The sequence below is a fragment of the Anabrus simplex genome, chromosome 3, assembly GCF_040414725.1.
Source record: "Anabrus simplex isolate iqAnaSimp1 chromosome 3, ASM4041472v1, whole genome shotgun sequence".
Taxonomy (NCBI): Eukaryota; Metazoa; Arthropoda; class Insecta; order Orthoptera; family Tettigoniidae; genus Anabrus; species Anabrus simplex.
The window spans coordinates 386,898,148-386,925,776 of NC_090267.1; the positions used below are offsets into that span (position 1 = coordinate 386,898,148).

The following is a 27,629-nucleotide window of genomic DNA, read 5'->3' on the forward strand; positions in this document are numbered from 1 at the left end:
CGTCCCTTAGGTCTCTATCTATTTATTTTACTCTCCCTTATCGATTTCATGATTTTCCTATGTAACCCAGTCTCCTCCATTCGCATCACATGACACCACCAAAGTCTACTTACACAGACCGATTCAATGCATCAGATGTATACCAAACGTACCATTTATCTCTACATTACGAGTACCCTCTTGCTATTCTCCAATCTATCCGTACCAGCAATCATTATCGCTATTATCATCCCCATTCCTTTCAGCTTATGAATAATATATCCTCAGTCCACCCAGATTTCACTACCCTTGAGTAAAACAAATACTAAAAAATAAGTCGAGATATGTAGAAACCTTTCTGCTAAATCTGGAGAGGCACATAACTGTGTGTTTTACTCAACCTATAACAATACTGAATACCAGATTCATTCCTGGGAGCGAAGATGTCCGTTCTATCTCACTTAGCGCCGAGTTTGCGTTTTACAGAGGCGTTTACTCAGCGGACCTCAGCGTGTCCTATGCGATTCTGAATAAATAACTCGATGTTCTTGATATAATCACATTTTTAACAATTTGAGATTAATCCACAATTCTCTCAATTTTCGTATCAACGTTACCTCTGTACCACTAATAGGAAAATGTTCGAAGAATACCTCATACAGTCCATACGCAGACTAGAATTAGAATGATCAGTGACCAACTTTTAAAGTGAATTTCCCTCGTGATAATCTGAGAAGCACGAATGTCACAATGGTATTATCTCAGTTTATGGCGTGTTTTAAGGTACAATATCGAACGTTGCTGTCATGTTTGGAAGTTACTAAGCACTGCAGTATTCTAGTACAGGGTCTCTCATTTAAACTGAGACCGTCAAAGTGGCGTCTTTACTCTCGGATACGTAAGCTGCAGTATGGGAGGTGTGCGCATAGTTCTTGACCTTGCAAGCAGCCTGCACGTGTTCGACCCGGCAAGCATCAGTCGCCAATCTGAACCATAGATGTTAACATGGTGAGACAGTTATCATTACAATACCGTATTTTCGTATGTAAACGTTCCGGTTTCATCTTAATGATCGTGTGAACAGTCATAACCCGCATTATGATAGTAAGACTGGCGTTTGGTGTGCTGTTGGTGCAAGACGAATAATTGTTCCTACTTTTTTCTAGACGACAGTAAATGCAGAGATATACCAAGATGAAATTTTGACGCCGATTTTCCATCAGTTAACGGACGAAGAACGAACTCGTGGGTGGTTTCCACAAGATTCAAACCCTGTTCACACAGCAAAAGATTCCCTTCTTACAATCTCAGAAGTGTTTGCAGACAGGGTGATCAGTGCTGATATATTGCCCCTCGTTCTCCAGATCTAACAGTGTGTGAGTTTTTTACTTGTGGGGTAAACTGAAATAAAGAAGTGTCTGGAACAAACGATCACACATTGGAGGAACCGAAAGAAGACATTACAAATGAAATGAGGAATATTACAGCGGCAGAACTCACTCGCGCCAGCCAGAATGTGGTTACCAGATACAGTGCCTGTATAGGGGAGAGTCCTACAGTACCGGCCACCTTAACTTTTTTGCTTATAAAAATTAAAAAGTTGTACGGTATGAGATTTAACCTTGTACTTCATTAAATGCTTTTGCAATGCCATGGTGTGATTTCCATAGAACCTTACTAAAATTTTATAATATTTTAAAATACAACAAAGATTAATTTCCAAGGACTACAAAAATAATCTTCCAGTACCGGCCAGATACTATTTTCTGAGATACATATGTCTAATAAATTACTAACATCAAACAAATTCGGAATGAACTCGACAACACATAATTATTGGAATTAACATCCACTAACTTCAAGTTTGATTTAATTTTTGCAATAATTACAAATAAAATACAAAATATTTTCTTAGTCTACACATCCAACACGCGCCAACATTTCGTACACTGCACCCATTCTTGATTCAATGACTCACAGCAAATAATGCATAATGTGTTTTCTTCAATCTCCTTAGTATTTACATAATAATCATAGTAAAACTGCTTTCCGGCAGTTTTGTTTTACTTATTGAACTGGTGAGGTACTTTTCAATGCTCGGCCAAAGCGAATGCTAATTGTAATTTTTTTCCAGCTCAGGAACATGAAGATTATCTAGATCCTTCAAATAAGCAACCAACTGATTTTGCATATCGTAATCAAAGGATGTTTTAATTCTTCCCATCTGAACAGTTAGATCCACAGCCACACCAACTCTAAATGCTCTCAGATGAGCTCCTAATGTACTTCTTGGCGCACAAAAAGCCTCAGCAGCCTGCCTTGAAGTCATTTTGTTAAACATAATTTAGTTTCGTGCCAACTTCATCCCGTCCTCGGCCCACTTTCATTTTATTTTACCCCCTTTTGTCGGTCATTTCACTCTGGAAAGTGATAAGAAGTAGATATTATTTTATTTCTTTAACAGTCCTATTGGCCGGTACTGGAAGACATCTGGTTGGCTGGTACTGTACGACACTCACGTGAAGGAACTTCCCCAACTGGATATTGTTTAATAGACGATGTCGTGAAACTTTTACCAGCTATAGCGTCCTCAAGGAATGTATATAATATATAAGTAAAGATAAAATCAACAGCTCACCTGGAAATGGAGTACCTGGGGCATGAAAATAACTTTTTGCGCGCGATCGTAAGCCGGTCAACGTACAATACTCGCATCTCACAAACGACTTAACGCTAAACGAAACCCCCAAAGTATGACACGCGGGAATGTAGCATCCTTCATATGCCACGTGTAAGATACTGCCATATAGCACCTAAAACGAGAACCAGCAATGGCCGGTACTGTACGACTCTATCCTAACACAGGAAGGACGACATTTCCAGCATCTTTTATAAGGCAAGATTTCGTATAAGATTGTATACACGCTTAAAGCAGGACGAACGCACGGGTTATAAGTTTGTCTGAGGCAGCTGCCGTAGCGCAGAAGACAAACAACGTGAGTTTGATCTTAGCCTATACGAGAAACTCTGTAGAGCATTGTTAAACCATCTAACATATAGAGTGCTGAGTGTCTTGGGTTCGATCGAAGCACGACTGACAATTGAATCTCGGAACAGAGTTCCAGAGACTACATTATATTACACTCTATTCACTTTAATAGATATGGGTGGACAAATATATAACCTTCAGTTCCAATAAGGATTTATTCAAACAGGAATATACACAAATGTTATATCATAATTCATGTTACAATAATGTGCTGATTTAGATGTATTCTGCTGTATTTGTGCAGTAGTGGTTCAAAACACCTGAAAAAGAAGAACGACATCTAATCAATCACCAACTCCTTATGGATATTGTGTACACGCTTTAAACTAAGGTTACTGAATAATAGCTAATGAGAATTATGTGTGTCTTTAAGCACAAAGGTATTCGTAACAATGATTCGAAGGTTGTTGGGAGAGAACATGGTAGGCCAAGGTGTAATGAATCGGCTTAGGTGGTAGGGGTGTGAGGTAAAGGAAGGCAGATAGATTATCTGAAAAATCTATTATTTTTTTTTTTTTGCTATTTGCTTTACGTCGCACCGACACAGATATGTCTTAAGGCGACGATGGGATAGGAAAGGCCTAGGAAGTGGAAGGAAGCGGCCGTGGCCTTATTTTAGGTTCAGCCCCGCCTTTTGCCTGGCGTGAAAATGGGAAACCACGTAAAGCCATCTTCAGGGCTGCCGACAGTGGGGCTCAAACCCACTATCTCCCGATTACTGGATACTGGCCGCAATTAAGCGACTGCAGCTATCGAGCTCGGTATCTGAAAATTCAAACGAATGTACGAGAAGCGTATGGCGACCTAGGAGACAATGGTGAAATTATACATTTTTAAAACATCTACGTAAGTGGTATAGAAGCAGAAAATGCCACAAACTCAAAGATATTTGGAACCAAATATTGAAAAGAAATACTATATTACTAATACGAACTAGTGTGACATAAACTGGATTGTGATCGTATCCATTTTCGGTATTCAAAATAATTGACCCGGCGAGTTGACCGTGCGGTTAGAAGCGCGCAGCTGTGAGCTTGCATCCGGGAGATAAAGGGTTCGAATCCCATTGTCGGCAGCCCTAAAGATAATTTTCCGTGGTTTCCCAATTTCACATCCGGCAAAAGCTGGCGCTGTACCCTAATCAAGGCCACGGCCGCTCCCTTCCCCCTCCTATTCCCTTCCTGTCCCATCTTCGCCATAATATTTCCCTGTGTCGGTGCGACTAAAGCAATTTCTAAATATGTATATATGAAAATAATTGTCTTTTCAGTTTCTCTCACAATATACTTTTATCTATTCTGTTTTCTGACTATTTGCTTTACATAGCACCAACACAAAGATATCTTATGGGGGCGATGGGAAAGGGAAGGGATAGGATTACTAAGGAAGTGAGCGTGGTCTTAATTAAGTTACAGCCTGATGTGAAAATGAGAAGCTACGGGAAAATCATATTCTGAGCTGCCGAAAATTGGATTCGAACCCGCTATCTTCAGGAAACAAACTAACTGTTACACGACCTGAACAGCACAGCCAAAAGAGGAAGAGCACCGATTTTAAGAAAAGGTATGTAGCCTATGTATCGTCAAAAGAAAGGGAAAGGTCATGATTAAGAGGGTGCAAATGAAAGAGTCTCTGTGTCTTGTAGAGAACGAGAGTTGAAGGAGGGAGGCTGGAGAGAAAGAATGAAAGCAGCGAGACTAGCACAAGTAGGTGGAAGCAGTAATGCACTCAGCTAAGTGTCCTTCGGTCACCAAGCCATACCCCAAAGTTGAGAGCCACTGACGATTCTCGGCATTGTTGCGTGGATCTCAGATCAATCTCCATAAATTTTTATTGCTGTGCTTTTGGATTATTATTATTATTATTATTATTATTATTATTATTATTATTATTATTATTATTATTATTATTATTATTATTATTATTATTATTATTATTAACAAATACATCGCAACGGGGAAATATCCTGGTGGCAATGGTCACTTACAGTAGTGTAATAAGAAAATAAAGTTAAAACATAATTACAAAACAACAACAACAACAACAAGAAACTACAGCAACAAAAGTATGTTAAAACAAGCGATTCCATGGAAAGAAAATGCGACAAGAAATGCTGCTAGTTTAACATTCTAAATCCACCATCATATACAATTTCACACACAACTTAAGTATTTCCACTGATTAACACTACGGCTTACTACAAGCTGAAGTAAAGGTAAAAAATTAATTACCCAGCGAAATGAAAGAAAATATTACAAGAAATGCTACTAGTTTAACATTCTAAATCCAGCATCATCATATTCACCGACTGGAAGCGGTAGTGGCGTGGTGTGAGGGATACTATACCATTTTGATAAACATTGGTACATTATTGGACAGGGTTTGGAATTAAGCTCACTCCCTTCCTCACATACGCTCCCCACAAAAAATAATTTGCACTTGAATGGCAACACATCTCCCTTAAATAGGCCTATAGCTAATTTCCATTTTTAATAAATTTCCCATTAGTATATTAAATGTTGCTTTCATCCCGACCGATAAACGCCAAGCGTGACGTTTCTTGAGAACAACTGACTGAATACCAAACCTATGAGCAAACTGGAAAAATGCTAGTTAAATATAGTAAAAAATTTCTTACTTACAAATATTTCGTTAAATTTAAGAAAATTTATTCTCATTTCCTAATCGATTGCTGGTACTACTAATAACCTTAACCCATAAACATATAATCTTCGGATTTCTCCTGATTGGTGTTAAGAGGGGGAGGATGATCAACTGTAACATCCTCTTAACCTGGCACAGGAGGCGAGGTTACTAGGAACGGAAGCGGGTGCGTGGTGAGATTTCCCTCAGCCATGAAATAAATGAAGATAATCATTTTTATTGTACATTTTTAGATTTAATTGGTTACGTAAAGCTTTCTATATTTATTTTCATAATAATTATTGCAGCTTTACAATTTGTTAGTTGGGCATTCTACCTTTTTTTAATCAGTATCACCAATATATCTTTAACGTGTTACTATTTCACGCATTTTTCGCCTTTTTTAGATTGTATAGTGTGTTACGATCTTGTAATTATAGTGCAATAGTAATTCCTAAGAAAAGAGGGAGGAGGAAGACTCCCATCAACCATATGTTAATGTGCAGTGATAAAATACCAGGCCAAGCAGAGTGCAGGGAAGCGTGAGGTAGGAGATGATTACGCCGTCCGATTATCGTGATCAAGCAACATCAAGCAATAAATATATATCGCAAGACATCAGCGGAGTAACGCACAGAATATATTTTGGGCCTTTTCCCAAGAGGTGTTCCGTGGTAGGGACACTTAGAATAAATGGGAGGGGGTACAAGAATGACAACACCCGAAATGACAGGTTACAAGTAACAAATTGCATTATAATAACATCAAGAAAGAAAGACAACATGTGTTATACAAGAGTGAATAAAATAGATGTCCTTGGTATACACAGGTACAAGAAAAATGGGAATATCAGACGATCAAACAAAAGTTATTATTATTTTTTGGGGGTTAAAATACAAAATAACTAGATCAGAAGGATTTTTACGTGAGTTGAAGTCATGAAAAATTGTACCACGAAGAAATTTTGGGAAAGCATGATCAATTTTACACAAGTAGAATGGAACATTCCCTAAGGTATTAGGAGGCCAAGTAAAACAACATTTTATCCCCCAAAGATCAACACACTTCACTTCAAATAGGAGAGGATAGAATGTTTCACAAGCCAGAGAAGGTATACTATCTGATTCGCAGACCACGATTTTACCATTGAATAGCTTTTAAAATATTCATAATGTAACATAGAAGGAAATGAGGGAGGAAAGGTAGAGGGAAAACACCAGTAAAAGAAAAAAATAAGAAGGCGAAAGAACGGGAATGGAAGAATAGGTAGGGATCAGGCTGCAAAGTCTCAGTTCAAAATGATGGAATACATCGTTCACAACACGGCACAAAAAGGTTCCAGGTCACTTATAAGGTTGCTGATCCACAACTCCTTTTCCTTCACACTCAGACAATAGGTCACAGAAGTGAGAGTTAGTGCACCATAAATTTGTTGAGTCCTGAAGGGACTAAAGTTCAGAGCCAAAAATAGTGGCAAGGCCTATCGAGGCAAGAAAAGGGCAAATATGAAACCATAATAATAATAATAATAATAATAATAATAATAATAATAATAATAATAATAATAATAATAATAATAATAATAATAATAATAATAATAATAATAATAATAATAAGTCTGCTCACCCGGTCTGAAAAAGAAGATTTAAGTGAGGTAAAAATCAGCACGGACCAGCCGTGCGGAAAGTACAAGTTCCCACTGCTTATTACAATATGCAAAGCACACTTGAAGGGAGGCGGCGAGTTATATAGGCCAGGGAAGGCAGGCCTAGAAAGTACTGGAGACAGATGACGTCAAGATGTGGCGCCGAGAGGGGCGAGAGCCCAAGCAGTAGTGAGGGAGAGTAGCAAGCAGACGGAACGAAAGCAGAGCAGTATAATGTCTACAGGAACGGAGCGATGAAATATGCACAAGGTAAGGGAGCACGTACTAAGTGCACAAACTTTGTATAGTGTCTTCAGAGAGAAACAAATATTATGCTTCCGTTGCCGAATTTAAAGTCTATGCTTGTCCTCTGGCACCTGGTAGATGTCTCACGAGATTCTTATGGCTAGTTTGATGTGCCGTGTTTCTGCAGTGTGCATCCCAAGTACACTCCCTTTATATATGGGTCTATTTTGTAACACTTGGTCAGAATTTGCAACAATGGCCTCAGTTTTAATTCCAGAAAGCTCGTTTTCACTATTTTGTACAATATTTTTAACATTATCACTGCAGCTGTCAATTATATCACCTGCTTCCTCCACCCTGTTCATAACGTTCTCCACTTGATCTATACACTGCAACAGTTTCCGTGCGTTCTCGTCACCCATAATTCAATATATTCTATTACAGTCAATATATTTACAGTATTCAACAACGTCAGAAATACCAACGTAACGAGGCGCACGGTGAGGGAAAATCTCACTGAATTGCAAGGATTACAAGAAAGCACCGCAAACGAATATAACGAACCTTCAGCAACATGCAACAGTTGCAGAATGATGCGGAAAACAGTGAAATTTGAATACCTAGAATACACTTGTGCAAAACCATTATGCAGTAGAATTTGACGAAATCAAAGAATGAGGGATTCCCTCACCACGCACCCGGTGCCGGGTTAAAAGAATCACAACCAGGAACACTGCTGGGAAGAGACAACAAGGGTGAACATCCTAAGAGTATAGAAATATATTACACGTCGGTATAATGTCATATTAAATTTATGCAGTTATTAAATAGAAGAAAATGTTTGATAATGTCTGCTTATATGACGCAATAGCCTAAGATGAAGACATCTTCAGGATTAGGATTCGAATCTCTCCCACCTCATCCCGAGTGTGTTGAGAGATGCATTGACTCTACTGAGCCGGGAAACAGACGAGAAAGTCTAACTGAGCATTGAACTGACTGTCTTCCGAGATGTCTTCCTGGAAATTATTAGAGGCACATGAATCCACTTTACAATGACCAAAACGCTTATCATCAGTCATGGCATAAACTTTTCACCGAAAAGCCAGAGTTTTATGACCACCTACTTGATACGATATAGGACCACGTTTATCACGCGAAACCGCGGTCACTGGGAAAGGCATCGATTCACCTAGGTGGTGGCATCCTGGTTCATTTGTTACGAAAAGCGTAACAGCAGGTCCTCCAGTTGGTGTACAGTGCTGGGCAATGGTAATGGTGATGTGCCACAAACCCGCTTCTCCAAGTCCAATCACGTCATTATGGCAAATTCACTATCACGTACCAGTCCTTCACAGTCCTGGCAGTGTAGTATTGTGTGTTGGAAGTAACCGTCACCGTCAGAAGGGAATACTGTTGGCATGTACCGATGGACTTGGTTCCTAGTAACGTCGAAATCCCACCTCTACAGTCACATGCGCAGCAGTATTCGATGACCCGTGTGCTCTTAAACATTGGCCTGGTCTTCACCGTTGTACCTGTTGGCGATTTCTAGAACTGTGGTCCATAGGTCACTTGGAACAATACGCAAGAGCCTCGTCTGGACACTAACATCAATGATCCGGTGTCAACACCTGGCTGGACGATGCGTCGTTGTTTGCCAAATGTTGCACCAGTTTCGATACGTGCTCCCAAAAGCACGTGCCGTTACACAGATGCTGGTAAGAAGGCGCCGTACCATCACAATTTTCCTTCTATCAAACACGAAGAGATCCTCCGATTTCTCCATTCTGATGGCGTAGACGCCACTAACAGCCAGACTGTAGACCTTTCCTACATATTCCATGCTACCAGCACGTCACGTGTTACTCTCCCCGCTCCAACCTCTCTAAATATTCTGGTTTGGGGTGGTGATAATGGAATGGCTCATCGCTGTATAAACCTAGTCACGTATAGAGAACAGGGACATTAAAAGGAAACCATATTAAGATAACTCAGTGGCACGTGAATGTGATAAGAGAGCGAGCAATAAGAAAAGGAAACTACGACAAACATGAAAGCACAAAGAGACGACGACGATCTCCACAACTTATCAATCACACTGCTGTTCTCAAATAGATGAGCTCTCTCCACGTCTTTCATTTTATCCAGTAGTTCCAGGATTACAACTGAAAATCTGTCAGCCCCTCAGAGAGTGTTGCTACCCCAACTTCTGATGAAGAAACGCAACCATAAATGAGCGAATCAGGCTTGAGGAGAAATGGATATGGGCCCTTTAGGGCTCTCATATTGGAAGTATGGATAAGAGACTATGGGGCACCTAGCTGATCCTGGCATTCTCCCACTTACTCTTGTCAGGTCAGTCACTATTATCATTCCTGGGATAGATGTGGAGAGAATGCATTTTGATGACGACAAAGTCGTAAGATGTGGATATTTTCCTCTGTCACTTATGATTCCATGCTTTTGTCCTTGTCACTCTTCCTGTTGTTCCCGCTTCTCACACTGGCGTGTCACTGTTTATATCCTATGATGTGTTCATTTCATGTTTCCACCTTTCTATGTGCGTCTTAGTTTATCATTTGTTTGAACCTTTCCATTATACATGCACACGATACTCAAGAATGGTTTTGGACGATTGCTTCTTTTAAGGATTTTGGATTTTTAAAACTGTTGTACGTTCTTCAGATTTCTCTTTCCGCCTCTTTGACCTTCAATCGTCCACCCTGGTAGAGTAGCAGGTTCGATTGCCGGTACTCTCAGAAGTTTTAAGATCGGCAGGAGGGCTGGTATTTGGTGAAAAAGATACATGCAGCTCGCCATCAATTTGGGTGTGCCTTAAAATAGCTGCAACATTTCGGATCGAGGACACGAGTTTGCTTTAAGAGACTACTGTTTGCTTTATGGGTGAGGGTGGACTCGTTCGGTACTTTTACATTTCAAGTGTGCTGTTATTCAGGGACTACTGTTCCCGTTTGGTGTATTGATTTATATTTCAGTTTAATAAAAAACATTTGTGTTTATTTCCTTCAAATTTTAAATCCATTCATTGGATCAGTGGTAGAGTGTCAACCTCCAGATTCTAAGATCGTGGATTCAAATCAGGTATAGGAATTCGGACGTTTGACGGGCGGAATAAATGTCCATTCGGCTCGCCATGTCGTACAGTATGGGCACGTATAAGATCTCTGGTGACACATTTTATATTTACCAAACTAAATTAAAACTCAGCTATAAATCACCACCAGAGTTCCGATTCTCTGCCATGTGGTGGGGTAAAACGAAACAATGAAATAAGCATGCATTCAAATTGAATAGAGTCAAATCAATCAAAGAATTCGAATGACAATATCGGCAATCTTCGAGATAGTTTTTTGTAGTTTACCGCTTTCATATGAGGTAAATGCATGGCTACAGTCACCACTTTTCTTATCCTAGCAGCGCCGAAAACCGCTAACTGCCAGTGTGACGGTAAACACTAACAAAAGTAAAAGTAGGCACTGATGCTTCCCGGCCTGACCAATAATTTAACACTGACCTTTGAGGTCTGACTCAGGAAAAGTCAGCCACAGAAAAACAACTGAGCTCCTATCCTCAGTTATCCTAAAATGTTCTTCCATAGCTTTTCAATTCAGCTCCATGTGATTACCAGGGTTGTATTTAAGTGTGGGACATTCTCTTCGCAGGCGGGTCATAATTAACTACTAGAGTTCGGAAGTTTATGACCTAAAGAAATTTCGGAATCGTCGTCCACCGAGAGCCTTTTCCAGCTTACCGAACACATTATAATCGCATGACGCTAAATATGGACTGTACGGAGGATGTTGCCACTCCTACTTGGATCGCTGCAGCAGTTCGGAAGTTTTGCGGGCCGTGTGAAGTGTTTGAGTTATCGTGCGACTATCAACTACTGGCCAAGATTTTAGTGAACAGAATCAGAACTATCCTCCCTTCATTAATTACTAATGGACAGGTATGCACACAACATATTACATAATCTACTGGCAATTCGAGATGTAATCATATATCATTCAGTGTGTGACAATGCTTCAGGAGCACTGGCTAGCATTGACCTCAGCAAAGCATTCGATAGGATAATACACACTTATCTTTGGAAAGTGTTAAAAAGTTTCGATTTTCAAACAGTATCATAGAAACAATAAAGCGCTTATAGCACAAGGTATCCTCACGAGTTATGATTAATGGATTTCTCTCAGCCAAATTTTCAATAAACAAATCAATTAGACAAGGATAGCCATTATCAATGCCACTTTTTGTTTTAGCAAAAGAACCCCTGATTCAAAGTTTGAAAAATTATTTAACCGGACTAATCGTGCAATTTTCCATGCGATTATCATATGTTCGGTAAGGTAGAAAAGGATGAGGAGGTATAAACAGCTGTCTCCAGATGGTTACATAGCGCTGGAGGGGATTACTACGCATCCGGAATTGAAAAGATGGTTGACCGTTCCGAAAAATATTTACAGTCTCTTGGGGACTATGTGGAAAAAATGAACTCACATTGTATGTTGTCATAACGTGTTTCCTATGTGTAGGTGGTTTAGTAAATGGCCAAAACTTGGAAGTGTTACTTACGTTTTGATTCGCCCTCGAACTCTAGGTACATTAAAACTTTATACATTTATTCAGTAGCATAGCCCTGATATGCAGTTGTCACTCTCTTTTCGTAAAGCAGGACCAAATAAATGAAGTATTAGCATGCATTCAGCCTGCGTCCGTACAGCATCACATTCTCGGAATCACCTCCTCTAAACCTGCGGCCTGTATGTTTCGGAAAACGAAAGAAAAATACTACAGTATTTTGATATCCTTCGTTTCAAACTCTGCGCAGATAACACGTACCTTGCTGAAAACAACGCCTCAATTTAAACAAAAATTCTTAAAATATAACCAAATATGAGCTTACAGTATGTCAATAAATGACCAAACAACGATCAAAACAGTAAAAATGGCCCAAAATATGCATTTATATGCAACATAAAATACCTTTAAATGGGGTCAGAGACCCGCCACTCATAACTATATTTCAGGGTTAGGTTAAAATGACATCAGGAAAGAAATATGACTTTTCAATAGCACCCGAACTTCATAAATTACAATACTATTGCACAACGACTTTATGGGTTTTAAGACAGAACATAAATAAAAAAATTATACAGGGTTATTGAATTATATTTTACAAGCCATTGGAACCGAAAAACAACCGCAGTAACATAAAATAAGTTGCCCAAGCGAAAATTGGAGCTATGATCAGAAGAAAAGCTGAGGTAAAAACCTATTGGTAAATCCCTATGCTTGTTATGACTGAAAATGTTAAATATGCCATTAAAATAAATAATAAAATAATATTCTACTTGCCTGTAAGGTTCCCATTTCCGACGATCACATCAGATCACTTACTAGCGTCCGCCATACCCACCTACTCCTCCCAACCCAGGCCCGAAACCTGGATATCCATGTCCACCTACTCCTCCAAACGTAGGTCCGAAATTACTTGATCCGTATGGATTTCCATGTCCACTTGAATATTGACCTCCCAGCTCTTTTTGTCGAACTGCATTACCCTGAAAAACATATACAATATTTATTTATTTACGTTTCCTTTTTGTTAATCATTTTACAACAGAATTTGATTTGAATTACACTAGTCTCCTCAAAAAATATAGTTAAAAAACACGCACAGCAAGACTGCAATAGGTAAATATATATTCACACAGAGGGCGTATCCAATCCGGTCGGTAGATGCGGAGTGGGTCTCGGCCCTCAAGTGGCCATGGCTGGCCCGTTGTCAAATAGCTCTACACTCTGACCGGCCAACCGAGCAGAGGAGGTGTGTCTACGGCTCTACCGTGGCTCTACGCCTCAGCATTCGGGAGACGGGACAGGGTTGGACCTCACGACTGTCCCCAACTGTCGACTGTCCTGAAAATGGTTTTCTGTGGTTTTCCATTCTCCTGCACTAAGGCGAATGCTGGGACAGGCCCTGCGAAATCGGTACGAGCCACTCCAGGTAGAGCAACAGAGTTAATATGAGGAACAGGGAACTGTTGCTGAGATGTGTGGAAGTAGGAGGAAGGGAAAAGATAAGAAAGGGAAATGTGGAGTAGAGGATAGGAAAAGATAGGTGGAACAGGGTCATGGAAAGGAGAAAAGGGAGGAGGAAGTAGCTTCTTCAGCTATCAGAAAAGACAGGGCTGACCAGGACGGGAGGCAATCAAATGATGTGGGTAGGGTTGAGGCTCTGGTCATGGAGGATTCCATCGTTCGATATGTGAGGAAAGTGTGTGGAGGAAAGGGAACCACGGTAGAGTGTTATCCAGGAATTAGGTTGAGGCAGATATTGAGGAAAGTAGAACAGAGCGAGGAGGAGAAGGAAAAGGTGGTAGTGTTTCACGTTGGTACCAACAATGTAAGGCAAGCTGATATAAGTACCAACATAGTTGGGGATGTGTGGGATCCGATAAATGCAGCACGGGTGAAGTTTAAGGAAGCGGAGATTCTCATCAGTGGAATTCTGTGTCGGGGCGATTCTGACTGGAGGGAGATTGCGGACTTAAATGAGACTATCGAGTGAGCATGTGGGAAACTGGGACTGAAATGTCTAGATCCTAATGGGTGGGTCGGAGATAGGAATCTGCGCTCAGATGGCCTTCACTTAAACCGCAGTGGTACGTATAAGTTAGGAAATTTGTTCGGAAGAGTAATAGGGAGATACATTCAGGGAAACGGGATTGTCTAGGGAGCAGTTATAAGGGTACAGAGATTTGAAAGTCAAGTAGGGATGACATAAAAATGTTATTGAACTGTAGAAGTATTGTATAGAAAGGAAACGAATTAAGTCATTTAATAGATATATACATACCAGATATTGTAATAGGAGTTGAATAATGGCTGAGAAATGATGTAATGGATGCAGAAATTTTCTCACAGAACTGGAGAGTGTATCGTAGAGATAGGACAGGAATGGTGTGAGGGGGAGTATTCATTTGGGTGAAAGAAGAATTATTGTAAGCTACGAAAAAGTTAAAGATGAGAAACATGAAATTCTAGGTTTAAGGCTAATTTCTAAAGATAATAGGCAACTTGACGTCTTTTGAGTGTTCAGACCGGGAAAGGGTAGTGCTGGCACGGATTCAGAATTATTTGATAAGATAATCAGCTATGTGGGAAAGGACATGGAAAGGAATGTGATTGTAGCGCGGGATCTGAATTTACCAAATGTCAATTGGGAAGGACATGCGAACGACAGAAAGCATAAGCTAATATGGGAAGGACAGCCGACTCAGAAAGTAATGGAACCAACTAGAGGGAAAAATATCCTGGATGTGGTGCTAGTAAAACCAGATGAGCTCTATAGAGGAAACGAAGTAATAGATGACATTAGTGATCATGCCGCTGATTTTGTCGTAGTTAAAATAAATGTTTTAGAAAGTAAGGTCTTAAAAGTAGGACTATTACGCAGTACCACATGGCTGATAAAGCAGGCATGGGGCAGTTTTTAAATAGTAACTATAATCGATGGAAAACGGTAAATAAAAATGTAACCAGACTCTGGGATGGGTTTAAAGCAATTATTTGAATTTGAAATCATTTAAGAAAAGGCTAGGAAAACAACAGATAGGGAATCTGTCACCTGCGCGACTGCCCTAAGTGCAGATCAGTATTGATTGATTGATAGGCCACGGCCGCCAACCCCCTCCCCTTCTCCGAGCATCTCCTTCACCGTAGCAAATTTCCCGGCCTGAAAGACGGCGTCACAGCCTAAGATGCTCGCCTCCCCCTTCAGGGGAGGAATGATAACATTTTAGTAATAGTATCCAATCTTGTGAAAAATAAGAGGAAGTGGATTGTACACCCCAAAACCATACTCAAATTGTACCTATGAACATTTGCCCTACGATCGGTCGTATATACCCTTCGTCGTGTGTAATTTTTTCTAACAGCAGCAATAATGTCATACGTAGAAGACGAATGGCAGCAGAAGAGACAAAGCACACCTCAACTAACAATTAACAGTCAGAGTAGTGTTACTGCTATTGATTGATATAAAACATCACATTTTGTTTTCTTCCGGCTTGGCTGTATTAGGGCATTCGGGGCTTAGGCTTTCATCCTCCTTTTCTGATTCACTATTCCCTCATTCTTCGTGTGATATAGCCATCAAACTTGATAGACTAAATACAGTAGTGTTAATACAAAGTGGTGAATAGCTGCATTATTGTAGGTCATGCGGTAAAGCTGTAACAGATGACCAATCATCACAGATATATAGTTACAACGGTCTCCCAGGTGCCAGAATCCCTATCAGTTGTCTATCCCGACTTTTCTAAAATGCAGAACTTGAAAATGTATTGAACAATTCCCTTGATAAATGATTCCAATCCCTATTTCCTATAAAAGGATATTTACTCCAATTTGTTCTCTTGAATTCAATCTTTATCTATGTACTAGCTAAAGACAACCCGCTTCACAGGGTTATCTGAACAGTACATCCGGCCGTTTTCTCTATACAGGGTGGTCAGAAACAACGTGAACCAGATATAATCCCGTGCTACAAGGTTACTAAAAGGGGAAGAACATTCAAGACTGACAACAGATTTCAGAATTAAAGTTACAAATTTTTAGTCACCCGATTAGAATAGAAGGGGAGGTTTCCGAGGGTAACCACTCGTGCTACCTTACATTTGATTAATTTCCCAGTGGGGAATACAATTTTAAGTCCGAAAATAGTTGGCCGCGGTTAGCGGTGAGAGAAGGTTGTCTGCTCTGCATTCTCCTGCTGTATAGTCGCTCGTGTCACAACAGTGTACTTGTTAAGAAAACTGCGAGTTGTTTCGAGTTCTACTTGTGTGAATTCGTTTAATTGTTTTCAGTGAAACAGTGAAAAGATAAGTAATATCATGGCAACAAAATTTGCAAGGAGGAATACTCTGAAATGCATATTTGAACGTGAGAATAAGCCTTCGGCGTGGGATGTACATAATTGGTCCAGTCACTGCTGAAACTCTCATCAGACCAAATCGCCATGATCCAGCTGGACAATCTTTAAACTGCAGCATATATTACGGTTATTTCAACAGTGATTTACGAACGTTTGATATGTCACTATTCAGGGGTTCAGAAAATAATGTTAAGTGATGGTCGTATAGGATAAGTTACTGTGATGCCAGCTGACAGGGTACAAAAGAATGTTCGAATACTTAATGTTCCTTCGGAAGTGCCTATTGAGTCCATTTCATTTGCGTTAAGTAAATACGGGAAAGTGGTAGAACACAGGGAAAAGGAGTGGTAACAGCCATACCCCTTCTAAGTACTCAACGGTATACGTGCTATTAGAATGGAATTAAAAGACCCAATACCTTCCTTCTTATATATTGAAGGCTTTCGTGCACAGGTTATTTATGATGGCCAAACTAGGACATGCCTTGCTTGTAATTCGCCCAGTCACTTGAAACCGGAGTGTCCGCTACGACTGTATCGCTTTGCAGAGAGGAGGAATATAAACACTGCCACACACAGACCTGTTAACTCCTCCGTCAGTGAACTAGACCCCAGTATATCAGTTTCAACCTCGCTAAGCGAGCCACACAACAACGCCAGTAAACAAGCCCCGTGGGCAGATATACACAATGAGGAAAACACAGAACACAACCCGGCTATTGATAGGAATGAATCTCCTTCGGTCACGGAGAGTCAGAATAAACGTATGAAGACTGAGTTGGAACATAGCATTTCCAAATCGCTACCTTCTGAAATCCATGAACAAATTAATGCACTAAAGACGTGCCCTCCATATCCTTCGCCACAGTAAGCTCCACGCCTGCCCAGGAGATCGTGAATTACCTGATAGATACTCCAAGGACCCCCTTAATCCTGGATCTTAGCCAGACCCCGAACAACGCATCGATTTCCTCTAGGACGGAAAACGAATTTATGGTCAGTGTAGATACGCCCGATAGGGACTTAATAGATACCGAAATGGCAGAGGAAGGTGTGGAAACAGAAGAGTGTATTGGAAAAGAGAAACAACGCACCTAGAGTGAGAAACATAAATAAAACACACAATACGTCATCCACGGCGGCCAAAAGCTTGAAGGACAGTCAATCATCACACACTTCCTTAAGCCATAGGGACCCACGTATACATACAAGAAAGAAGAGTGCCGAGCGGACAGGGTCTAATTCTACATCGTCTGTACCTAACTGACTCTGCAACAACCCGTCTACGCAAACATGAATACAGTTTGCTTTCCCTCTCTGTCTTGTTATGATGAGTCCTCTTACAACGTACGCCACCCTTAATATTAATGGAGCAAGAAGTGTTACAACCTAAGCGCTGTTTAGTTGATTCGTGATGGAATATGATATTGATATCTCATTCCTCCAGAAGACAGCAATTCAGAGTTCGATATTGACAGACACCTTTATCATCTCCAGGGTCATCTAGAAGGAGATGATATCGCACATCTTATCTTGCTGCGAGCGTTAGACTATACTACACCAAACAAGACTCCAGGCTATGATGGGATCCCGTATGAATGGTATAAGGCATTTTGGAACATTATCGGTAAAGACCTGACACAAGTTATTAATTATGATACATTTGCAGAGGGAATTATCATCCTAACTCTCAAACTCTCCAATTGGACGTATATCAATGACTATAGACCTATTACAATATTAAATACCGACTACCAACTACTGGCCAAGATGTTAGCGAACAGAATCAGAACTATCCTCCTTTCATTAATTACTAATGGACAGGTTTGCATTATACTGTACCTGGGAAAAACATATTACATACTGGCAATTCGAGATGTAATCATATATCATTCAGTGTGTGACAGTTCTTCAGGAGCACTGGCTAGCATTGACCTCAGCAAAGCATTCGATAGGATAGTACACTCTTATCTTTGGAAAGTGTAAAAAAATTTCGATTTCCAAACAGTATCATAGAAACAATACAGCGCATATACCACAAGGCACCCTCACGAGTTATGATTAATGTATTTCTCTCAACCAAATTTTCAATAAACAAATCAATTAGACAAGGATGGCCTTTATCAATTGCACTTTTTGTTTTAGCAATAGAACCCCTGATTCAAAGTTTGAAAAATTCTTTAACCTGACTAACTATTAACAACGAATGCTTCACAGTACGTGCATACGCGGATGACATTACCCTACTGTTGACCAGTGAAGAACATGCTAATAATGCGCAAGAGACTCCCGAGGCCTTCTGTAAAGTGCCAGGGGCACAAGTGATTTATAGCAAATCCTCATTGTTGCTATTAGGTTCGAATGAAAATCGACAAATATTTGCCAACTCCCGGATTCCAATTGTAAACTACTGCAAGATATTGGGCATTACCTTCAGTAACGAGATTTCAGAGACGATAGAGACTAATTGGACTTCTGCTCTAAACACCCTACGGTTTCAGCTAAAGGAGGAACTTTCAAGGCGACTCAACATTTTCCAAAAAGTTTGCGCTGTCGAAGCTCTGGTCCCTTGCCCAAATTTCTCCAGCCTCACATGTCATTTGTCAACGTGTTGAAATGGCAATTGGATTTTATCTATGGAAAGGCTACAAATACAGGATAAGAAGAGACCAACTTCATCTGACTGAACAGGATGTGGCTTGCGCCTAAGTGCAGTCGAAATGAAATGCACAGCACTCTTTCTGTCACATATCATTCAAGCTTTGTACTCAAGAGGAGATGTATTTGAGAGTGCAGTGCTAAAATTGTGTATAACAACAAACCTGAAACAAAAATATCCATTTCGAAGCTGGTTCCGGAACACTCTCTCCATTCTACAACTTCCAGAAACAGAAATTACAGCTGGAAAGTTGGATAAAGCTAAAAATATATAAAACTTCAGATTGAAACAATATAAATGTATTCCAATAGTACAACAGAAATACCAACATCGTGACTGGAAGCAGATCTGGAAAAATATTTGGAACAAACGGTTCCCGATTGAATGGAGGGTATCGCTCTACATATACACAAATGAAATCATCCCGACGGGTGAGAAATTGAAACGGCATGGACAAGTATCTGATGACAAATGCCTGGTATGTCATCAGACGGACAGTCTCGTGCATCGAGTTACCACATGCGGCAATGCGGCACTTGTTTGGAGATGGACACTAAACGCTATCTACAGGATATCTGGGACAACAACAACCAGTGACAGAGTGAGGGAGATACTGAATCTGGAACTAAATCACGCACAGAACGAGTGAGGAAACGCTTGCATATGGATAATAGCTGGAGCCATTCACTACAATATCAAGGCGTACCCTCAGCATACAAGTGTGACTTTACCTGAATTTCTGGATCATCTCAGGAAAGAACGCTGGAAGATGGTCAGACAGAAGTGTCTTCAAGAAGCATTTGGAACACATTTTTAAAATTCTGAGTGCCTTGCTGTGTTTTGTGTAACATCTGTCAATTTTATGTTAATATGAAGTGTTTTGTGTTAGTATAATTGTGTAGTGTTAAATGATTTGAAGAATGATGATGACTGGAATAACTTCGTTTGCTCCTAGTGGGCAAAAGGAAAAAGTGATTTTTTTTTTTGCTAGGGACTTTACGTCGCACCGACACAGATAGGTCTCATGGCCACGATGGGATAGGAAAGGCTTAGGAGTTGGAAGGAAGCGGCCGTGGCCTTAATTAAGGTACAGCCCCAGCATTTGGCTGGTGTGAAAATGGGAAACCACGAGAAATCATTTTCAGGGCTGCCGATAGTGGGATTCGAACCTACTATCTCCCGGATGCAAGCTCTTATTCTGCTGTGAAAAACTTAATGTTCTCCTGTGTTAAATTTTAATTTGTTTAGATGCAAACTTATCAACGTTCTGTTTGCGGAATTATCCTATACTTTTTAATTTATTTTTTTCAAACAAAAAGAAAAACAATAAGAAGTTTGTGTAACTTGTTTAAGTTTAAATCTACCTAGAGTTTACTTGTTTTGAAATATTTGTAAGACATCGTCAATAAAAAAACCTGTGCAGAAGGCCCTACATTACTCGAAATTTTAGAAGAAATAATTTGATATCTCGCTCCGTTGTCATTTTATCAGCTGAAGAAATTAGCCAATCAGATTGCTTCACGGGCGGATTCAAATGGGCTTTGTGAGGGGGTGTTGTTTAATCTGCACGTGGCTTAGACAGTTGTTTCCCACCACCTTTTATAATACAGTCAACGTACATAAAAAATCGTGCTCCTCCAGTTGCTTGTTTTATTTTTATTATTTTTGCGGGGCACATAAATATCTTACATACTAAGTAAGTTCATAAAAATACATTCTTATACACTATAATTTACGTCTTGTTGTCTGGCGCATGCACAAATAGATTTTCTACTTGAGAAAGCCTTGTGAGTATTTTATTTCGTGTCAGAGTGTTGAGAAACTTAAAAATATAAATAAGGTATTATATACAAATAAAACAAAATACATTTCATGTCACAAAACATGTTTCACACAATGTCTGCCCAGAAATGGGCAACAGAAATTCCCTCTTCAGTGGCTTGAATCAAGTCTTGAAGTGTACAACGAACAGGGCAGGACTGACAGTCATACAGGTGTTGGGTAGTTAGTTGCTCCCCACAATCGCAGAAGTCTGACTGATCTTTCAGATAACCCCATCTTTTTAGGTTATCCTTGGATTTACCTACTCCACTCCTCAAACGATTCAGTGCCTTCCAGGTTGTCCATTCCAAATGATGACCAGAGGATGGAGATTCAGAAGGCACCATCCAATCAGAAAGATGGAGCCTTGAGAGCAACAAGAATCTTTCAGATTGTTACCGTAATAGTGGAACGTTTGACACAGAGCCATGCTGCCAGTCGCACTATAAGCTAATCTCACTGGAAATTGTAAGCGTTTGAACAAAATGACAAATCTTTTGAGATCACGGAAGGTATGGAAACCGATTTTCATTTTTCTTTTCCGGTTAGGATTACTGCCTCAATGATAATGTTAAGGAACTGTTCCAGTAAGTATCTGCTTTATATTCAGGAATTACAGAAAATACTCACAGATGTACACAAACAGCAAACTGTTATGGATCTGAGATCACCCTTCTCCTGCCATATGAATCATAGATGTTATATAAAACGAAGGAGTACACACCACAGCCTTCTAGAGCACATTCTCACCTTGCAAGCAGCCTGCACGTGTTCGACCCGGCAAGCATCAGTCGCCAGTCTGAATCTTAGCTGTTAACACGGCGAGACAGTTATCATTGCAACACCGTATTTTCGTATGTAAACGTTCTGATTTCATCTTAATGGCCGTGTGAACAGTCATAACTCTCGCTATTGGTGTGGAGAAAATACTAATGGTGTTTATGAAGCCCCTCATTATGATAGGATGATTAGTGTTTGGTGTGCTGTTAGTGCAATACGAATAACTGGGCCTATTATTTTCGAGACGACAGTAAATACATAGAGGTACCAAGATGATATTTTAACTCCGTTGTTCCATCAATTAACGGAAGAAGAACAATTGCGTGGGTGGTTTCAACAAGATTCAGCCCCTGCTCATACAGCAGAAGATTCTCTTCTAACAATCTCGGAAGTGTTTGCATACAGCGTGATCAGTGCTGGTCTGTTTGCCCCTCGTTATCCATATCTAACAGTGTGTGATTTCTTACTCGTTGGGTAAACTGAAAGAAAAAGTGCATGGAACAAATCCTCACACATTGGAGGTACAGAAAAAAGACCATTACCAATGAAATCAAAATTAGCACAGTGGCAAAACACACTCTCGTCAGCCTGAATATGGTTACAAGATTCAGTGCCTGTATAACCCAGAAAGGACGACACGTTCAGCATCTCTTATAAGGTAAGATTTCATATTAGGTTGTATATACGCTTGATGCAGGGGTGGCCGCGCGCGTCATACTGAGTTCATCTGAGGCAACTACCGTACCGCAGAGTACAAACCTCGTGCGTTCGTTGTGGGTTTCTAAGAGGGACCCTGTACAATGCCCTTTATACCACCTCAAAAAATTAGTCTATTTTAAGTACAGTGCAGACATGAATGTAAATCCTCGGAACAAACCTGTATCTCATACAATTTGCCAAGAGCCCGACTTACACCCCCTACAGATATACTGCGTAGGGCAATCCTCAGCCGTATTCCTAGGCTTCATGAAGGGTTTACGGAAAGATCCCAGTAGATCTCGTGGAGCTCAATAGGGACGATGAGACCTCTCGTTGATTTATGGGAAATCAATATCCATTTTGTTCGTTAGTTTTGCGGTCTGTTGTTGAATTTCGAACTTCTAACTAGTTCTACTACACAGCTCAATCGATAGTCTGTTTCTATAGGAGTACATCTCAGACAATGTGACTTTACTTTACATTTCAGTATTTCCTAGAAATCATCAGAGCAGACAAGAGCTAGTTGTACTAACTAGCCAAACACAGACAGCCATTCATGAATATACGGCCTTCCAATTAATTGCCAAGTCTCCTGGTGGTTACAACATATCAACTCTGTAAAAACAGTTTGGGTCCACATGAAGCGCTAAAACAGTAAACTGAAGGAAACATTCAGAACTTTCCGGACAAACCCTATTATTATTATTATTATTATTATTATTATTATTATTATTATTATTATTATTATTATTATTATTATTATTATTATTGTTACGGAGTTATCCGTGGAAGTCAGAGGTGAAAGAAGGTGCGGGCTGGAATAGGTCTAACTATAAGTTCGAACGATGAATTAAAATTTCAATAAAGGTTATATTTTCAAAACTTAACAATGGTAACATAGAATTTGAGCGTATAACAAATAACAACAAGTTAAATCAGGTACACAATCAAGAAGTCCAAGATAGGAGAAAAATTAAACCAGTTTCCACTAGGGGAAATAACAAAGAAGATCAGGTACAATGCCGCTTTACAAGAAAAGCACCAGTTAAGTAGTCTTTACAAATTATGGGCTACGGGCCCAAATTCATCAATCCTTGAGCTCTCAGCTCACAATCACAAAATACCAACGGGCAGGAAACCCTTAATTACCTCCGAGCCCTTGCTCCCGCTTAATAATACTAGAAAATGCCAGAAAGAGCGGACCTGCTCTCAATTTTACAAGCCTATCAAAGGCCACAACAGACCATTACACAAACTGCCATCACGGCATTATAAAGAAACAGGGGTATCTCGTACCCAATCTACTGGGCCTTAGTGTGTGAAAACTAGGTTAATTTAAATGGCCCAAAACCAAAAGGATGGAGGCGTGAACTTGCACTCCTAAATATACATTTTAAAACCTAAGTGGCTCTAGGCCGATACACAGGGGCTAATCCCAAGCTAGGGAGGTGACTCGTATGAGAAAACTTTAATACATTAATGAAGAGAAGAAACGGTTATGAAAACGTAGTCACCTCAACTTCAAATGAAGGGGAGCTCGACAGGGTAAAGCACTCTCTATCTCCGCTTTACAGTTAAAGAGATTTGTAGTTTTTACATAGACAGAGGAGGAATTTACATTTTAAAGTGGTAGGTTACATATTAAAGGTTTCGAACCTTCCCCTAGAGTTAAACTGCTGAGCTAGCCAGAAATAAAGATGTTAAAAGGCCATTACCTTGTTGAAGAGCTGCTGTCTGAAGAAAGAGGCGCTTCCCGCCCCCTGCTACATATTCACACACTAAATAAGATGTTATACTAGTGGCCCCGAGACAAGAAAATCAGCAGTTTTTATACCCTCGTGGAAAATTCGAGGCCTTTCAGGAATGAGTAGACACACCCCCTCAATTTTATTGGTTGACAGCTAAACCTTCATACAACTCGAGGAAGAAACACCTTATTGGTGGAAAATTAATTACAGAAATTCCTGATTGGCTACATTCAAAACAGGCGGAAAGAAAGGATTAATATTGCCAACCCACAAATGACAGAACAAAATTTAGTAAAGACAAAACTTATGAATAAAAAATTTCTTCCAGAGGGTTCATTCCATTGCGCCAGAGTGCATTAGCATAGTTTTTGGTAGAGACATATGTTAGAGAATGTCTATACTTCTTGATTAATGAAAACCAAAAACAAATTGAAAACACAGTGACATCTTCTGATAAACAGTAGAGTTAGTTCTGTTTTTAAAGTTCAGTGTTTCTCCTGTAGAGTAGTTTAAATTGGCGCAAGATTTGAACTTGCGTCGTAGAGGTGTACCGCCCGGTACAATTATTATTATTATTATTATTATTATTATTATTATTATTATTATTATTATTATTATTATTATTATTATTATTATTATTATAGTGTTTTCCATGGTCAGCAGGAGGAATGAAGGAAGCGTGTGGGGTGAATGTCTGGAGAGTGAACAAATTATATTACAAGTTACCCTAACGAGATTCGAGAAATTTGATTTATTTCTTTGCGGATTGATTAAAATAATTCTTTGCCAATGAATAACAGTAAAAAAGGGCATAGCTGCTCAAAAAATGATAGTTAACAATATAACTGACCTCTTCAGCTCTGCACACATGAAAAACAGTTCGTAAGCTCTAAACAGTTACAATAAATTGCGTATATTTCAGGCTAGTACGAACATCAGTGAAGGAATTCCCATCTCTTATATAATAGACTAGATGAACATATTATCTCTTTACCGGTACAATAAGCAGAGTACAAATCCGTACTAACAAAGGTTATCCACTATTTAAATAGAATTACTTAGTGGAAAATAGAGCATGTCTCTTGGTACACTTCTAATTGAACAGTTACTACCCGGTGACACATAGCACCAAGAATGCCTGTGTTGGGCAATACTATAAATTATTTAAAGTTAACATTACCCTCAACAAACAAGTACATGCAGAGACATATGACCCGTACTACGCGACCACTACAAACGAGAAAGGGTGTATTTACTAAAGGCCGGACTAAAAGGAGAAAATGCAGGCAGAAAACAAGCACTCCAACAAATACGAGGAAGAAAACCCTAAGCAGGCTTAAGGGCCAAAGAAACAGATGCTAATCCCATGCTAGAAGGTGACTAAAAGGGGAAGAACTTTTAAGACTGGCAACAGACTTCAGAATTATGAATTTACACATTTTTAGTCACCCGATTCGAATAGAACAGGAGGATTTCGAGGGTAACCACTCATGCTACCTTACATTTGATTAATTTTCCAGTCGGGAATACAATTTTAAGTCCGAAAGCTGTGCAGAATTCTCTACATTACTCGAAATTAAAATCCTAACTATTACATACTTCACGAAAAACCGCTGAAGTCTTTCCCGTACTTCACACGCCGGAACAGTCACTTATTTAGATTAATAATCCCACACCCTTTAGTTTTGGACCTCCTTCAGACCGTAACCCTTCCTTCCTCAGCTCGCACGGGAGCCGAGCTCAACCCTCCTTAAATACGCTCATAGTACCGCACTAGCTAGAGAAGACGCGGGGCCTAAAAATCGCTCCCTAATAAAGGGAGGAAGGGAGAAACATTTAGATCTTTACAATCCAAGGATATGATTGGTCGCCCACAACTTACAAATCACGTCCATGGTTGGTAAATAATTTAACTTTCTAGGTCTTGATAGGCTGGTAGAATGGAAGGGGGCGTCAGGGGTATAGTAGGCAACTTTGGAAACACAAAATATAACATGAGTGTAACGAAAGTTTCACCAATTTCAGCATTTAGTTTGGGCTTGACCCTCCAGATTTCATTCCAGCATCTACTACGTTATAGCCACCTAACGATCGGCGGAAAGCTTTGACAACAGTTCAAAAGTTCTGAGTTGCTATCAGAGATGGCCATAGTAGGAGATGCGCACAGAACAAACAGGAATAATAATAATAATAATTATTATTATTATAATCCCTTTACCTTCCAGGATTGGTTTATTCCTCGGACTCAGCGAGCGATCCCACTTCTACCGCCATAAGAGCAGTGTCCTGGAGCGTGATAAATTGGGTCGGGGCCATACAACTGTGGAAGAGGACCAATACCTCGCCCTGCTGCCTCACTTGCTGCGCTGAACAGGGGCCTTGCGGTGGGTGGGTGTGGGAGGGAAGATGGGAAGGGATAGACAAGGAAGAGGGAAGAAAGCGGTCGTGTTCTTAAGTTAGGTATCATCCCGGCATTTGCCTGGAGGAGAAGTGGGAAACCACGGGAAAACACTTCGAGGATGGCTGAGGCAGAACTCGAACTCCTACTCAGTTGATCTCCCGAGGCTGGTTGGACCCCGTTCCAGCCCTCGTACCAAATTTCAAATTTCGTGACAGTGCCGGGAAGTGAACCCGTGCCTCCGGGTGTGGCAACTAATCACACTAACCACTACACCACAGAGACGAGCTAATAACAATAATTTGTTTTTCGTCCCAATTTTACGGTTTAGGGAAACGCTAATATGACAGAATTTTGAGCACGTTTAAATACCGCTAGAATGAGCTGAGATTGAACCTGGCAGCCGTGAGTCAGTCAGAATGCCAGCGCTCAACCTTAGGCCTATTATTGTGCTTCTTGAAAGAGCAAAATGTCTGTTTACGTACCAAATCAAGAAACGGAAATAATTAACAGGAATATAGCTTGTTTGAGTACAGATATTTTCTCACCTTTAGATTTTACATTACGTTCCTTGAAAATGTGTATGTAACTTACGTGACGAGCATAGGAAGACACACAGATGGTGGCCAATATTACTAGGAGAAGTAGAGCACGATACATGTTGATAAATAATGTCTGAGAACTATGACAAACTAACATTCTAGTAGACTTTAAATACCTGTTGCTTATCCACTTAAGGAAGATAAGGTGAGGAACCCTGCTAAGGTAAACTACCCAATTACCATAAAAAGTCGCGTTGCAGTTGGAGAAAATTGTGCTAAGATAGGGCTATGCAATGATTAACCACCAAACTGACGTCAGTAACATTTTTCCTGAGTGTAATCATTTATCGTTTAGAGAAGGTCTACTACACAAGTGAGTCATTTACGATATCTAGTGATGATAGTTTGTGAACGTATATGAATCATTTTCAAGCAACGTAACTGCGCAGAAGTGTAACG

General features: G+C 40.0%; 1 long non-coding RNA gene across 1 annotated transcript; it reads right to left on the reverse strand.

Annotated features, from left to right (window-relative positions):
* Positions 1–3,159: 3,159 nt before the first annotated feature.
* Positions 3,160–27,349, reverse strand: LOC136866415 (uncharacterized). The gene is made up of 3 exons (XR_010859543.2): positions 27,223–27,349; positions 12,942–13,147; positions 3,160–3,288 (listed from the first exon to the last, which is right to left on the reverse strand). It is a non-coding gene; the product is annotated as an uncharacterized lncRNA (long non-coding RNA).
* Positions 27,350–27,629: the final 280 nt, after the last annotated feature.